Source organism: Prionailurus viverrinus, chromosome B4, assembly GCF_022837055.1.
Source record: "Prionailurus viverrinus isolate Anna chromosome B4, UM_Priviv_1.0, whole genome shotgun sequence".
Classification (NCBI taxonomy): domain Eukaryota; kingdom Metazoa; phylum Chordata; class Mammalia; order Carnivora; family Felidae; genus Prionailurus; species Prionailurus viverrinus.
In genome coordinates, this window is record NC_062567.1 from 117,920,485 (window position 1) to 117,936,843 (window position 16,359).

The window sequence follows — 16,359 nt, forward strand, 5'->3', positions numbered from 1 at the left end:
GTCACCACTGGTAAAATGAAACCGAAAAGTAGAATCAGTTACACAGTCACACTCTTGTAAAAAGCAAACTCCAATTTGTTGCCAATATTGCCAAAAGGACCAGGCTGATTACCCAATTAACAGTTCAAAAACTAAAGATCAGCTGCTATTCTCAGACAGCAACCAGCTTCCATTTCCTGACTAAATCATCAGAATGAGCCACCAGGCCTACTAAGGATGAACGTCAAATGTGAAGGGTCAAAGGGCACCACAGAGCCTGGTAGAGATGACCAGCTTAAGGTGTAGAAAAAACTCTCATTCCCACTTACGCAAATAGTAAAAACATATAGCTCCTAGTAAAATATAGCTATTTTCGGGGCGCCTGGGTGGCGCAGTCGGTTAGGCGTCCGACTTCAGCCAGGTCACGATCTCGCGGTCCGGGAGTTCGAGCCCCGCGTCAGGCTCTGGGCTGATGGCTCAGAGCCTGGAGCCTGTTTCCGATTCTGTGTCTCCCTCTCTCTCTGCCCCTCCCCCGTTCATGCTCTGTCTCTCTCTGTCCCAAAAATAAATAAACGTTGAAAAAAAAAAAAAATTTAAAAAAAAAAAAAAAAAAAATATAGCTATTTTCTTTCTTGTCTAAAAGCCATCTTTGCTTATATTTTTTTCTGTTTTATTGAAGTATAACTGACAAAATGTAAGCTATTTAAAGTGTACAACATGATTATAAAAGGATTCCTACAATCAAATTTATTACATATCCATCACCTCACATATTTAGCTCTGTTTTTTTAAACCACCTTTTCTTAAATGAAATGAGGCCCTGTTTGGGGACATGCATTCATTTTACATAGAGAAAGTAAGCCTACTACCATGTGAAGGTTCTTACTATCACTTTTTCAGAAGTCCCATCATCACAGGCTCACTGTAGCACAAATTTTTGTCACAAAGAGTACAAGTTACAGATTAGCACAATTTTATCAGGACAATAAATGTCACTAAAAACAATTAACAAGATTTTTTAACAGCGAGAAGAAGGAAAAGTACTCAACTGTCACTGTACTTATTTAACACTTACTTTTTAAAAATGTTCATTTATTTATTTTGCGAGAGAGAGCGAGCGAGAACGAGCATGTGCACACACACTAGGGAAGAGCAGAGAGAGGGGGAGAGAGAATCCCAAGCAGGCTCTGCACTGTCAGCGCAGAGCCCAACATGGGGCTCAAACTCACAAACCATGAGATCATACCTGAGACAAAATCAAGAGTCAGATGCTCTACCAATGGAGCCACCCAGGCGACCCTAATGCTCACTTTTTAAAGAGTAAAGTTAGTTACTTATTGTAAAACACAAAATGCGTGACAAAATATATGCTTAGAGTAGTTTTTGCCTTTACAAAAGGAGATTCACTACATTCTATCATTTCATTTTTCTGAGTATAGCAAAAGTGAATCAATAACCTATTTCCAAATGGTCAGCTAATAAAATTAACTTTATATATTTAAGAGAGTTACTTATTTCTTTCAATTATATACACACACACAGGCTTTTTTTGTAAATCATTAACACTTAAGAAGTACTTTCACTGACACTTCAGGTAGATAAAACATTCTGGTTGTCTGAGAAAACCATTCCTATAACATTAGTAAATGCATAATCACATTTCCAAATTGCAGCAAATAAAAACAAAATAATTAGAAAGAATATACATTTACTCTAAATAAAGCCTGAGGACACAACCAGAGATGAGTGTGCAAAGCATAACCTGATCTGCGTACTTCCACAGTGCCTCAAGGTATCTCTCTCTGAATGCTCTGCTTGCAAACATCTAGGTCAGTCCTACGGCTTAAACAACAATGTCCTAAATAGGGCATGAGATTAAATCAAATGCACAGTAATGTAAACCAATGTATCTCCTAGATATAATGAGGCACTAAATGTAACACTGTTAAAAACCAGCAGAGAGAGGCCAAAAACAAACCAAAATGAAAATATCTGTAAGGCTTTCTAAAATAAAAAATTTTAAATAGAGTAAATAAAGAATAACCTACAGATAGTTATTCTCACCTTAGTGAAGGGCAAGAGTCACATATGGGTCTCTCACCTACTACTTCTAGTGATTAGTAACCTGGTAAACCACACTCATGTAAATCCAGCCCATAGTACAAAACAAGTAGAGTAACTGAACTCAGCCTAAAATGACAGTTCTATCATATTTGCTGGAATACTTTCTAGAGGCCTCTGAACCTTTGCTTTTTTAGACCCGTGATATGCACCAATAATTGACTTAATCACTGATCTCTGCTACTAAGATATACAATGACATACATGGCCATTCTGTCTCACAACTATGCCCTGACCCGCACTAAGCACCCCACATATTCAAGAGAGTGAACTAAATAGGTTTTGCATTATACAGAACAAGGGTCTACAACTTTTTTGTAAAGCACCAGGTAGTAAATATTTTAAGCATCATGGGGCCACATAGTCTCTGCTAGAGCTATGCAACATCATGGCATAAAAAGAGTCTTAGAGAATATGTAAATTAATGGATATGGCTGTGTTCCAGTATAACTTTATTTACAAAAAGCAAGCTACAGGCTAGATTTAAACTATAAGCTATAGTCTGTCAACTCCTGAGAGTAATTCTCAAATTTTTCTCAAGTCTAATAAGTGGCTGAAAAATCTGCCTTTGGTAGAGAAAAGAAGAAAACCTAACAATTTTTACTCTATCTTTAAATTACCAAGATCATATACTAGTTATACAGCAGACCTAGGGATCTGTGTGACTCCTTGAATGAACACTATGGTAGACGAGAAATGAAGAAGGGTGAAGATGGTCAGTAATATTAACCAACAACAAATAGTTATTGAAAATCATTATACCCACAAAAATTATCTGACCTAAAAATATTGTATCTTTCCTACAAATATTTAATAATACATACCTTCCCTCTCCCACTTTTTTCCATCCCTTCTATTGCTTACCTTGTATAAAAATAGATAAAATAAGCACCCGATGGTAGTAATAGCTTCCTAACTAGTCTTCCTGCTTCCAGGAACAAGCTACCTAAAACATAGTTCTGTTCTACTTACAGTAATTTGCCAATTTAGCAATGCTTAAGCCTGTGGACTTGGGTCACAGAGAACTTAGTGTGACTCTAGAGTCTATAATTTATTAGTTGTGTGATCCTGAGCAAGTCCTTTAACCTCCCCAACTTCTATTTCCTTATCTACAAAATGGTCATAAAATCATAAAAAGAAAAAATTCGTAAGGTTGTGGTAAAAAGTAAATAAGGGAATTCACGTAAAATACTCATCAAAATGTCTGATACATTGTCACCATTCAATAAGTTTATGCTATGATTATGGTAACCGTGGAATTAACATGTTTTAAAACATATCTGCAAATTCTTTCAAACTCCTCCCATTGAGAAGTAGGATCTATGTGCTCTCCCCTTGAATCTGGGTCAGCCTTAATAGGTTGCTTATAACCATGAGAATGCAGCAGCGGTGACACTGTATGATTTCTGAGACAAGGTCAGAAAAAGTCACACAGCTTCTTTCTGAGTCTTTTGAGACACTCGCTCTAGAGTCCCATAAGAAATCCAGGTACTCTGACATTGCCACATTGGAGAGAACATAAATAAGCACTGCTCAGCTGAGCAACTATCCAACATCATCTGCCAGCTATTTAAGTCATCTTGGTCAACTAATCCAGCTGAGCCTTCAAATGACCACAACCATACAGATAACCATAGCCAACATCTGACTGCAACTACCTGACCACAAAAATGTGAGTCAAACAAAATGTTACTTTAAATAATTGTTTTAGGTAATTTGGTAGGTAGACAGCAATAGCAACCAGAAAAAAGGTTAGTATAAAAGTGATGTAACAAAAATCAAAAACATGTAGCATTGGCCAGGTCCCTTAGCAGCCTCACAAGTAACCCAAGATAAAGACAGCCTGGCTTGAAGAGGTTGTGGCTTTTACCTAATGGAGCAGACTCCACTTAAATCCACCAAAAAAGCAAAAACCTCTTACAGGAACTGTATTAACAAAGGTATTCCCAGCTGAAACTTAAATAGATGGAGTAAGTACAAAATGAAAAGAAGCCTTTGGATACCCAAACTTCTATAGGTAGGAAGCAGGCCAAGAAAGCTACCCAAATGCAGACATATAGCATTTCTTAAGGAAATGAAAGAATGATTCAAAACCAAGCATCAAGAACCCAAATGGCAGAACCAAGAGCAATGGAGAACCATTTTCTTTTTTTTTTTTTTTTAATGTTTATTTTTGAAAGGGAGAGAAACAGAGTGCGAGCAGGGGAGGGATGGAGAGAAGAGAGAGACACAGAATCTGAAGCTGTCAGCACAGACAGACACAGACTCTGAGCTGTCAGCACAGAGCCCATCACGGGGCATGAACCCACGAACCATGAGATGATGACCTGAGCTAAAGTCAGACACTTAACCAACTGAGCCACCCAGGTGCCCCAGTGGAGAACAATTTCTCATGGGAAGTACTGAACGCTAATCACAAAACTGGCAACATCTTCCCAGCTGGATTTCAAAATTGCAATGGTCTCATGATTACTATGTTGTACCTCTCATTTCCCCCGTTTTAGAATGGGGGTGTCTACTGTGGTTGTCTCACCCCTAAATCACTACTGTGGGGAACAGATAACATCCTTCTGGTTCACAGGTCTTCATATCAAAAGAAACCATATATGAAAGATGGCACATTGGGAGACTCATGTGCACATAGAGTTGATTTAGATAAGAGGATCCTGAGCTCATGCCAGAATAAATAATCCTTTAAGATGGAAGAGGACTTTGGAGGGAATAAATTTTGCATTTGAGAGAATTATAAATAATCTGTAGCCAGTGGAAAGACATGGTGGTTTTAAAACATGTCTGTATCTTTTAAACACCTCTTTGACACCTCTCCCATCAAGAGGTGTGGTCTATGTCCATTCCCCTTGAAGCCAGCTCAATTTTAATGACTAGCTTTTAACAATAAAATGCAGCAGAAATGACACTATTATAACTTCCAAGTTTGGTCAGAAAAGCCCATGAAGCTTTTGTTTGATTCTCTTGAGACATTTGCTCTGAGCAAAGCCTGCCACCATGTAAAAAGTCTTGACTACCCCAAAAACATCATGCTCAAGAGGCCACATGTAGGGAATCTGATGTAGCAAAACTGATGGTCCATCAACAGCCAGGATCAACTACCAGCCATGTGAGTGAGCCAGATCAGAAATCCAGCCCACTTACATCTTTATATGGCTTTAGCACCAGCTGACATCTGACTGCAACTAAGTGACAAAGCCTTAAATGAGGAACACCCAGCACACAGATTACTGTCCAGTAACAAATTACTGACCTACAAAAACATGAGCAATATAAAATAGTCATTTTAAACTTCTAAGTTTTACATAATTTCTCATACAACAAAAGTAAGCAAAACAAGAATGATGATGTCACTCTCTTTCAGTGGCTTCCCATTATTCTTGGAAAGTCAAGTTCCTTTTATAAAATTTACATGGTCCTGCATGATCCAGTCCATTTACCTTATTGCTTAACTGGTGAGTGGTCTTACCTGAGATGTCACTTCCTCCAAAAAGTATTCCCTTTAACACCAAGTATAGGGTAGGGAACCCTTCTAAGCATTCTTATAACATTCTTTACTTTCCCTGTTACAGTACTTGCTATGCTACAAATTTATTTACATTATCTCTTGTAGACTCTACATCCTCTACAGGTAGGAATCACATCTCTCTCATTAACCAATGTGATGCCAATACTCAGTGTATATGATAAGCACTCATATAATTTTGTTAAGTATTACATGAATAACACTATTATAGAGTAGATAAACTAGAAATAACTAATAGCAAACAAGACAAAATAGAATAAGTTAGTAATATAGGTAGGTACAAATAATTTACTGTAGGAGAATGGGGAGGGGAAGACCTCTCTGAAGGAAGAATTTCAATGAGATAGCTTTTCCTGGAAAAAGTTTATATTAAAAGGATTAAACACTGGGGTGCCTGGATCATTCAGCTGGTTAAGTGTCCAACTCTTGGTTTTGACTCAGACCATGATCTCATGATTCATGGATTTAAGCCCCACATTGGACTCCATGCTGACAGTGCAGAGCCTGCTTAGAATTCTCTCCCTCTCTCTGCACACCCCTCCCGCTCACACTCTCTCTTTCTCAAAATAAATAAACTTTGTAAAAAAGGACTAAACATTAAAATTTAAAGGCTACCTAAAAATTAAAGAATAGGTAATGCCTGGCTCCCACAGGCACAGGATTTTGTTTATAAGTCTAGTTCTATGCCTGTTCAAAGGAATTTGAAAATATCTGATTCAAATTTGTTTTGAGATCTACTATTTAAACCAGGTCTACATCCCAGAATGAGGCAATCAAATAAAAAACCTACCCCAAACATACGAACTTTCATTAATAGTCATGAAACTAACAAACTCTCAACTTTCCATTAAATACACATTTCAAAAGTACTTGACTTCCTGATGAATACCCTACAATAGTTTACTAATTTAATAAATAAGTGGGAAAAAATAAATGGCTTTATAGATAATAATAATTCTTTTTCTTGTCCTAGAAGCACTATTATTTAAAATTAATTACTAAAGCTCTAGTGAAATTAGACACCAAAGTACTACCATGAAATTAAAGACTAGCAGATTGGATTTTATTAAAATTAAAAACTTCTATACATCAAGAGACATTATGAAAAAACAGAAAACCAAACTACTGATAGGTAGAAGATATTCACAATACACCTATCTGCCAAAGGATTGGTATCCAGAATATATAAAACACTCCCATAAATCAATAAGATAATCCAATAAAAAATAATCAAAAACTTTGTGAAAAAGTGGTAAAATATAGCTACAAATTATTCCTATTCCGGTATATTTGCCCCTTTGCAATGTGGCATAGCTGCTCCTCCAATGTGGGCTGGTCATAACTCACATTAATCAAAAAAAAATACGGTGGAAGTGAGGTTATATAACTTCCAAGACTAGGTCTTAAGAGATCTTGCACCTTCCACTTTTACCCTCTTAGAACGCTATTCTACCATATAAGGAAGCCCTACTCCTTACCAGAGTATGAGAAGTCATAGGAAAAAACAAAAAACAAAAACAAGGTGCCCTAGCCAAAGCCAACACAACTGACAGACAAGGGAGTAAGGCCATCTTGGGCCTTCCAACCCAAAGAGACCACCCCTAGTTCTGCAGCTGCATAAGACAGCTCAGACAAAACCAGGAAAGGAACCTCCAAGTCAACCCATAGAGTTGTAAAAAATAATAATAAACCGTTTTTACTTAAGCAACAATAAATAACTGAAACAGGTATGACATGGCACTTCATAAAAGATGATATCCAAATGGCCAATAAGCATATGAAAAGGTGCTCCACATCATCATTCATCAGGGAAAATACAAATTAAAACACGAGATATGACAACACACCCACCAGAATAAAAATTCAAAAGGTTGACAGTATCAAATGTAGGCAAAGATGTGGAGTACTGACACTTTCCTACATTGCTGCTTTAAAGTGTAAATTTGTAAAAAAGTTTTCTGGAAAACTATATAGCAGCATTTGGCAAAACTAAAATTATGCCCACTTTGTAACCCAGAAATTCCACTTCTACATTTATGCCAAACAAAATGCATATCTATGTACATATACAAAAGTATATACACATACACACCCAAAACATGTGTGCAAGAATGATCATGGAAACACTATTCATAAGAACCAAAAATTAGAAACAATCCAGTTGTTCACCAACAGTAGAATGGATAAATTGTGGTATATTTATACAATAAAACTACACAACAATTAAAAAGTACTACTACAATTTGCAGCAGCATGCATGAACCTCAGAAATAAAATCAGTAAAACAAGCTAAACAAAAAAGGCTAGTTAGTATAACTGCATTCCATTTATATGAATTTCAAAAACAAACTAAGTCAAAACTAATATGAAGATAAAAGCCACAACAGTAATTACCTCTCAAGGGCCGCCCATTGACTGGGAAAGGGTATAAGGCAGCCTTCTAGGGTATTGGAAATGTTCTCCATCTTGACCTGGGTTCACAGAGCTGTACCCAAGATTTGTGTACTTCACTTCACTATATGCTGTACCTCATTAAAAATTGTTTAAATATCCTGCAAACCAGTTCACCATTCTAATGGCACAGAAACAGTACAGAGAGCAAAAGTGCCATGACCTACATAAAACAGAAAGAAAACATTCCCACTGGACCTCCTTTGCCCCTTGGTGATATCAAATACCATGACAGTCAAAATGCAGGTGTGCACAGAGCAGCAATAAACTAATGACTACATTAGTGCCAAGTTTGGGTGGTACACACGATATCCAAACCATTTACATGAAGCTGAAAGTAAACAGGACTTAAAGAATTCATGTTGCTGCCCTACAAATTTACATGAAACAATCTCATAGGTTTGAGTTTTATAAATATACATCAAAATATAATTATCCCTTAACTATCTGTTTGAGACTCAACATTTATATAGTCTGGAGTTAGGTAAAAGAATGAAAATGTGAACTGTATTTGGCCCATCTATGTAGTCCATTTAGATGAATGGTAATCACATACTGCTAATGAGATCAAAGTTGTAGGTTACAGCCTCGCAGGGGTCAGTTCCATGCAAAAACTAATGCCCTTTGGCATAGTCATAACAATGCTTTCCACTGTCTATGGTTTTTATTACAAGAATCAAAAAGAAAAGACACAGTATATGTAGTCAGAATTGCATGTTACAAGTATGACAATTTAAAGCATACTTGATTGTTAGCACAGTTATTATTAACATCACTAAATAAATGAGTTCTCCCTACTTCTATATGAGAAAATCAGCAGGATACCATAAAGAAACTAAAATTAGATGTGGGTTATCAAAATGTAGAAGCAAAAAATCTAGCAGACAAATTCAGCCAAATTGATAACCTCAAGAACTGTGTCTCAAAAAAGACTACTCCTATTTTCTTATTATATGTTATGTTTAAATTGTATTCTTCTGGGGGCGCCTGGGTGGTACAGTCGGTTGAGCATCTGACTTCAGCTCAGGTCATGATCTCACAGTTCGTGGGTTCAAGACCCATATCAGGCTCTGTGCTGACCACTTGCTCAGAGCCTGGAGCCTGCTTCAGATTCTGTGTCTCCTTCTCTCTCTGCCCCTCCCCCACTCACATTGTGGCTCACTCTGTTTCTCAAAATTAAATAAATGTAAAAAATAAAATAAAATAAATTGTATTCTTCTGTCCTCCCCACACTGCAGCAATCTACATTAATAAAATTCCCAAATCTAGTTGATAGGTCTATTGTGGAGATTAAAATGAGATTATGTAGTAAATTTTTAAAAAATCATCTGTTTAAAATTCAGTAAATACCCAAAAGTTATAATTATTGGCAAACTTAACTGGAATTTAATTTTCTAACTAGCTGTGTGCCAAATAAGTTTAATAATTCCTAAAAAAATAAAAAGTGATTCTTGGATTAAACACGTGAGAAAACTGACCCCCAATACAACTTATTTAATTCATCCAACTTGCTGTAAGAAATATACTGAGATACTCAAGAGTGACTTAAAGTGTTTCAAATTTGGGGTGCCTGGGTGGCTCAGTCAGTTAAGCGCCCGACTTCAACTCAGGTCATGATCTCACAGTCCATGAGTTCAAGCCCTGCATCAGGCTCTGTGCTGACAGCTCAGAGCCTGGAGCCTGCTTTGGATTCTATGTCTCCCTTTCTCTCTGCCCCTCCCCTGCTCATGCTCTCTCGCTCTCTCTCTCTCTCTGTCTCAAAAATAAATAAAAACATTTAAAAACAAATTTTTTAAGTGTTTCAAATTCCACACTGTTCAAATAGCTTGTAAGAGAAAGAATATTCACATATAATAATACAAAGTAAAAAGTCAGGTGAATCATGAGAGGATATAAAGTGCAATCAGAAGTTGGAGAATGAATTCCAGCTGAGATAAGGAAAGGCGTCACCAAAGAAAGGACATTTGAGTTGGGTTTTAAAAAACACCACAGAATATGCAGCATTATGGTAGGAAAAAAAAAAAGGGAGGGAGTCCCAGCAATGGCCTGAGCCTGGCCACGCCCCACTGGAGTACCCTAAAAGAGCCAAGAATACAAATGCTATAATGGAACCACCTCTCTGGCCTTCAAGTTTCAACATGCAGTCACTGATGCAGCAGACTCTCAGGCCACAATGGGTACCTATATAGCCTCCCAGGCAGTAAGGAAGGTTATAGAGACCAGTCCCTACCTGCTGAGCATGCAGCTTCTGGGAGCACCTATTGGCTCAGCAATGTTGAATCTATGAGCTTCAAAACAAGGAATGTATCTCGGTAACAGCTGCCTTCAAGCTGCTTGTCAAGATGATATATCAGTATAAAGGCATGGGACTGTCCATGGGCACCCTAATCTGTAGCTGGGATAAGAGAGGCCCTGGCCTCTACTATGTGAACAGTAAAGGAAACTGGATCTTGGGACCCACCTTCTCTGTAGGTTCTAGCTCTGTGTATGCTTATCAGGTCATGGATCGGGGTTCCTCCTGACCTAGAGGTGGAACAGGTCTATGATCTGGCCCATCGAGCCATCAACCAAGCCACCTAGACAGATGTCTACTCAGGAAGTGCAGTCAACCTCTACATATCCAAGAGGATGGCTGGATTCCAGTCTCCAGTGACAATGTAGCTGATCTACATGACAAATATAGTTGACCTACCCTCTGAATGAGGGTGATGAGACTGCTTGCATTTCTTGGAGTGACTATTGTTGGTAATGTGAATACAACTCCCCATCCTATAGTGGAGAGATCCTCAATTATGTTGATAATTTTTTAAACTCTAGTGCTGTTGACCTCTATGTATTACCAGTTGTTAATGACCTGCTGCTGCAGAGGTGATTGTTTTACCTTCTTGGACATTAACATTATGCCTTTCAACCATGAATGAATGAGTGAATGAATGAATGAATGAATGCTTTTTTTTTAAACAGCCTTGCAGTGAAATAGTTATATGTAATTACTTATTTGATGTCTCTCTCCCCAAAGAGACTTCAAGTTCTGAAAGGGCACTTTTCAATTTTTCAATTTTCTACAGTTTCTAGCAAAGCATCTGGTACATGGTAGATATTCAGAAAATATCTGTTTTAATAAATGAGTAACAGAGGCAGGAAAGTAACAATTTGCCTAGAAAATAAAGAAGAAAGGGATATGAAGATGAAAAGATTATTTAGGGCCAAACCGCAGAAGTCCCTGAAAAGCAAACTGAGAAATTTGTACTTTATTTGGTTGTTAATAAGGACTCATTGAAGTTTTTCAGGAGTGCAGTGACATTACTGGGTCTGTGCTTTAGAAAGTATATCTAAAAGCAATACTTACAGTAGATTAGAAAAAGAGACAACAAAGGCAATCACAAGATCATTATAGGAGTCCAGATCAAAAATAACAAGGACTTAAACTGGAATTTAAAAAAGCAGTGGGAATAAAAAGTAACAATAGTAATAACCATAGAGATATTACATGGGTGACATCAACCTATCTGACCAACACCTTTTGAGCACCTACTATGTACCTACCAGACACCATGCTAGGAGCTGGAGACAGAAAATAAAAATAAGCCATAGCCCTTTATCTCAAAGAGCTGATGGTTTCCCTTAATTGTTCCAGTAGGGAAAACCGACCGAAAATACAATGAATGAAGAAGAACAGAAGGCAAAGACTCTTTAAATTTTTAGTCTAGATGACTAAGAGAATGGAACACCATTCAGAGAATAGAGCAGAAAAAGGTAGGCAGGGAAGAAAATATGGGCAGTTTTTGACATACTGTATAGGATATCCAAGTAGAAATGTTCAGCTGGCAGTTACAAACTCAAGACTGAAAAAGACAACAGAGGTAAGGTCTTACAGTGTGGGAAACATCTAGCATAAACATGAGAGCTGAAGTTCAAAGCTAGAAAAGATAAGAAAGGATGTTACAGGTAGAAACTTAGAAAATATCTACATTAAAAAGATGGGGGAAGGCACAGAAAATTTAAAAAGAGGAATAATTATCAGTAAATCAAACCAAACCAAGACAAAAGACAGCAATCAGAGAGGCAGAAGGAGAAGGACCATCAAGATTAGGGGAACTGTTTCCAGAGGCACGGACCATCAACAATACTAGGTGCAGCAAAGAAATCATGGAAAATTAGAACTGAGAAAAAAAGATCACTGGATTTGGGAACAAAACAAATGCATTAGTGACATTTGAGAGAGTAGCAGAGTGATAAGGAAAAATTCTGTTTCCAAGAAGTTGAGGTATCAGTGAATAATGAGGCAGAAAAGACAGCTAGAGCAAACCACTCTCTTGATGTCTGACCGTGAAGAAAAAGAAAATGGTGGGAGTCTGACAATGAAGAAAAGGAAAGAAAGAAAGAAAGTGATGGGACAGTAGTTTGATAGGAATAGCAGAAGGAGAATGATTTTGTTTGGATACAGAACGATTACATGAGTTACATGTCATTAGCAGGAGGGAAAGGATTAAGTGGGCAAAAAATAAAATCACTGTTTTTAGAACAGGAAAGAACTAGAGACAGGAAACAAGAAACGCTGGTAAAAAGACAAAAAAAATACATAAAATATTTGATTTATTCATTCAATATATATTTATTGAGTATCCATCATGAACTTGAAACTGGAGAATATACACTGGAGAACAAGAAACAGTCCTTCCAGAGGAAATGGAAGAATGCTACCCTAACATCCATTCCATTCTTTCTGTTGTATAGCAGCCAAGCAACCTGGATAGAATTAACTCTAACACTAGCAAAAGGAGTTGTTAATCTTGAATGGCCTCAAGAACCACCATAATCATTATCTGCCTTATCAGGATACTTGATTCAGGAATGGGCACAGAACCCTAGTTAATCCTATCAGAAGGAAACCAGGACTTGATTTAATGGGAAAAGGGGCATTTCTGAGTGGCAAGATACACTGAGGGGAGGTTTGAAACAGCAGCAGCCATTTTGCTACCAAAAAGCCAGCTTATTATGAAGGCAACATCAAAGAGGACAGAGGTGAGAGAATCACGAAAGAAAAATAATAAAGCTCTGATCAACTACATCTGAAACCCATCCTTTCTTTGGTCTTTAAGTTACATGATCCAATAAATCCCCTTCTTTGTTTAAGGCCATTTAAGTAGAGCTTTTTGATAATTGCGAGGGACAGCATTCTAATTACAAATTTGATACCACTATAGGCACCAAATTGTTGTAAAAATGTAGCATACAATAGGGCATGCCCAGTGCAAACTCTAGACTGAATCCTCTCTACACTCTTCTGGCTTTAGATGTCCATGGTTCTAAACTTTCAACCTAAAAATGCCCCTTCTTTGGTAGTCCTTTCTTGACCTTTCACCCTTTGCTCCCAAGCTGGTTTTGTCTTCACTAATCCTTGAATCCCTAGTCTTGGAGCAGTAGAGTGCTCCCCCTCTAAGCATCAGACTTCACCTCCTCTCCATGCTCCAGAATCAAGTGAGAGGTGCCTATGACTTCAACCACAACCACCTTACTAAGAGAATTCTTAGCCCTAGGGATTATCCTTTCTGCAAGTTTGTTCCTGTGGCTCAGTCCAGAATTTCTATCTTTTCCTCAGCCTCACTGAATTGTCTTCCTTCAAAACTAGACTTATTGGCACAAGAACAGACACCCAGATCAATGGAACAGAATAGAAAACCCAGAAATGGACCCACAAACATATGGCCAACTAATCTTTGACAAAGCAGGAAAGAATATCCAATGGAATAAAGACTGTCTCTTCGGCAAGTAGAGCTGGGAAAACTGGACAGCAACATGCAGAAAAATGAACCTGGACCACTTTCTTACACCAGACACAAAAATAAACTCAAAATGGATGAAAGACCTAAATGTAAGACAGGAAGCCATCTAAATTCTCGAGGAGAAAGCAGGCAACAACCTCTTTGACCTTGGCCGCAGCAACTTCTTACTCAACACATCTCCAGAGGCAAGGGAAACAAAAGCAAAACTGAACTATTGGGACCTCATCAAAATAAAAAGCTCCTGCAGGAGAAGGAAACAATCAAAAAACTAGAAGGCAACCGACAGAATGGGAGAAGATATTTGCAAATGACATATCAGATAAAGGGTTAGTATCCAAAATCTATAAAGAACTTATCAAACTCAACACCCACAAAACAAATAATCCAGTGAAGAAACGGGCAAAAGACATGAATAGACACTTCTCCAAGGAAGACACCCAGATGGCCAACCAACACATGTAAAAATGCCAACATCACTCATCATCAGGGAAATACAAATCAAAACCACAAGGAGATACCACCTTATACCTGTCAGAATGGCTAACATTAACAACTCAGGCAACAACAGATGTTGGTGAGGATGCGGAGAAAGAGGATCTCTTTGCATTGTTGGTGGCAATGAAAGCTGGTGCAGCCCCTTTGGAAAACAGTATGGAGGTTCCTCAAATAACTAAATATAGAACTACCCTACGACCCAGTAATTGCACTACTAGGCATTTATTCACGGGATACAGGTGTGCTGTTTTGAAGGGACACATGCACCCCAATGTTTATAGCAGCGCTATCCACAATAGCCAAAGTATGGAAAGAGCCCAAATGTCCATCGATGGATGAATGGATAAAGAAGATATGGTATACACACACACACACACACACACACACACACACACACACACACACTGGAGTATTACTCGGCAATCAAAAAGAATGAAATCTTGCCATTTTCAACTACGTGGATGGAACTGGAGGGTATTATGCTAAGTGAAATTAGTCACTCAGAGAAAGACAAAAATCATATGACTTCACTCATATAAAGACTTTAAGAGACAAAACAGATTAACATAAGGGAAGGGAAACAAAAATAATATAAAACAGGGAGGGGGACAAAACAGAAGAGACCCATAAATATGGAGAACAAACTGAGGGTAAATGGAGGGGTTATGGGAGGGGGGATGGGCTAAATGGATAAGGGGCATTAAGGAATCTACTCCTGAAATCATTGTTTCACTATATGCTAACTAATTTGGATGTAAATTTTAAAAAATGAAAATAAAATTTAAAAAAAAACTAGACTTATTAAGTACCTCCTCCGGGAAGTCACTGCAGGTCCCCTTCCCACTGCTCATTGGCCCTCAGATGCTGCCTCCTCAGGGTTCCTGCAACACTTGGTACATGCCACCTCTAAGACACCCAGACACATAAGGAGAGAACTAGACACAATGTGATGTTGCTCCTACTGGGACAGGGACCACAGTTTATTTTATTTGTGTTTAAACAACATGTAGGAAGGAAATGAACATCACTTGTGATATGGAGGAATGGATGCTGGATTCAAAGCAAGACACATGGCTTCCAGTCATGACAGGATTTCTTACAAGCTACAGGGCCTGTCCAAGCATCTTCATCTACGAGGAATTCATCACTGGGTTGTTGTGAGGTTAAGACACACAATGAATCTAAAAAATACTGTAGTCCTTTGAGAATGATACCTGAAAATATTTTTAATGGATATTCAATGGAGGTAAAGGATGCCTTCTTACTAGGAAGTAACTGGAGACACGAATAAGTGAAAAACTCATGACGTGGTCTTTAAGCTGACCTTGAAGAACTCATACGATTTAGGCATGTTTAAAAGGAAATGGGTCCGATTCTGTGTCTCCCTCTCTCTCTGCTCCTCCCCCGTTCATCTCTGTCTATCTCTGTCCCAAAAATAAATAAACGTTAAAAAAAAATTTAAAAATAAAAAAAAAAGGGGGGGTGGCGCCTGGGTGGCTCAGTCGGTTGAGCGTCCGACTTCGGCTCAGGTCACGATCTCACGGTCCGTGAGTTCGAGCCCCGCGTCAGGCTCTGGGCTGATGGCTCAGAGCCTGGAGCCTGCTTCCGATTCTGTGTCTCCCTCTCTCTCTGCTCCTCCCCCGTTCATCTCTGTCTCTGTCCCAAAAATAAATAAACGTTAAAAAAAAATTTTTTTTTTTAAATAAAAGGAAATGGGGTGGAAGAGGTAGCCAGGCAAAGGAAGTAATGAGACCAAATGCTGAGGAACAAGCATCAATTCAGCAGCAAATTTTATTCAGGGATTATTATGTGTCAAACATTCTTCTAAGTGCTAGGCATTGAGCAATGAAAACAGGCAAAGTCCCTATCTTCAGAGGGTTTAAATTCTAACTTGGAAGAACAGAAAATAAACACAAATAAATATACAAAATTATTTCTGATAGCACTAAGTGACATGAAGGTAATATGCTGTGGTGACTGGTGGCCGGGGGG

At 38.1% G+C, this 16,359-nt stretch overlaps 1 protein-coding gene and 1 pseudogene across 2 annotated transcripts in view; one reads left to right on the plus strand and one right to left on the minus strand.

Annotated features, from left to right (window-relative positions):
• The window catches only part of ANKS1B (ankyrin repeat and sterile alpha motif domain containing 1B), a 1,101,801-nt gene that overhangs the window by 1,043,514 nt on the left and 41,928 nt on the right, over nt 1-16,359 (minus strand). The window lies entirely within an intron of this gene.
• Nucleotides 10,082-10,773, plus strand: LOC125169806 (proteasome subunit beta type-5-like; annotated as a pseudogene).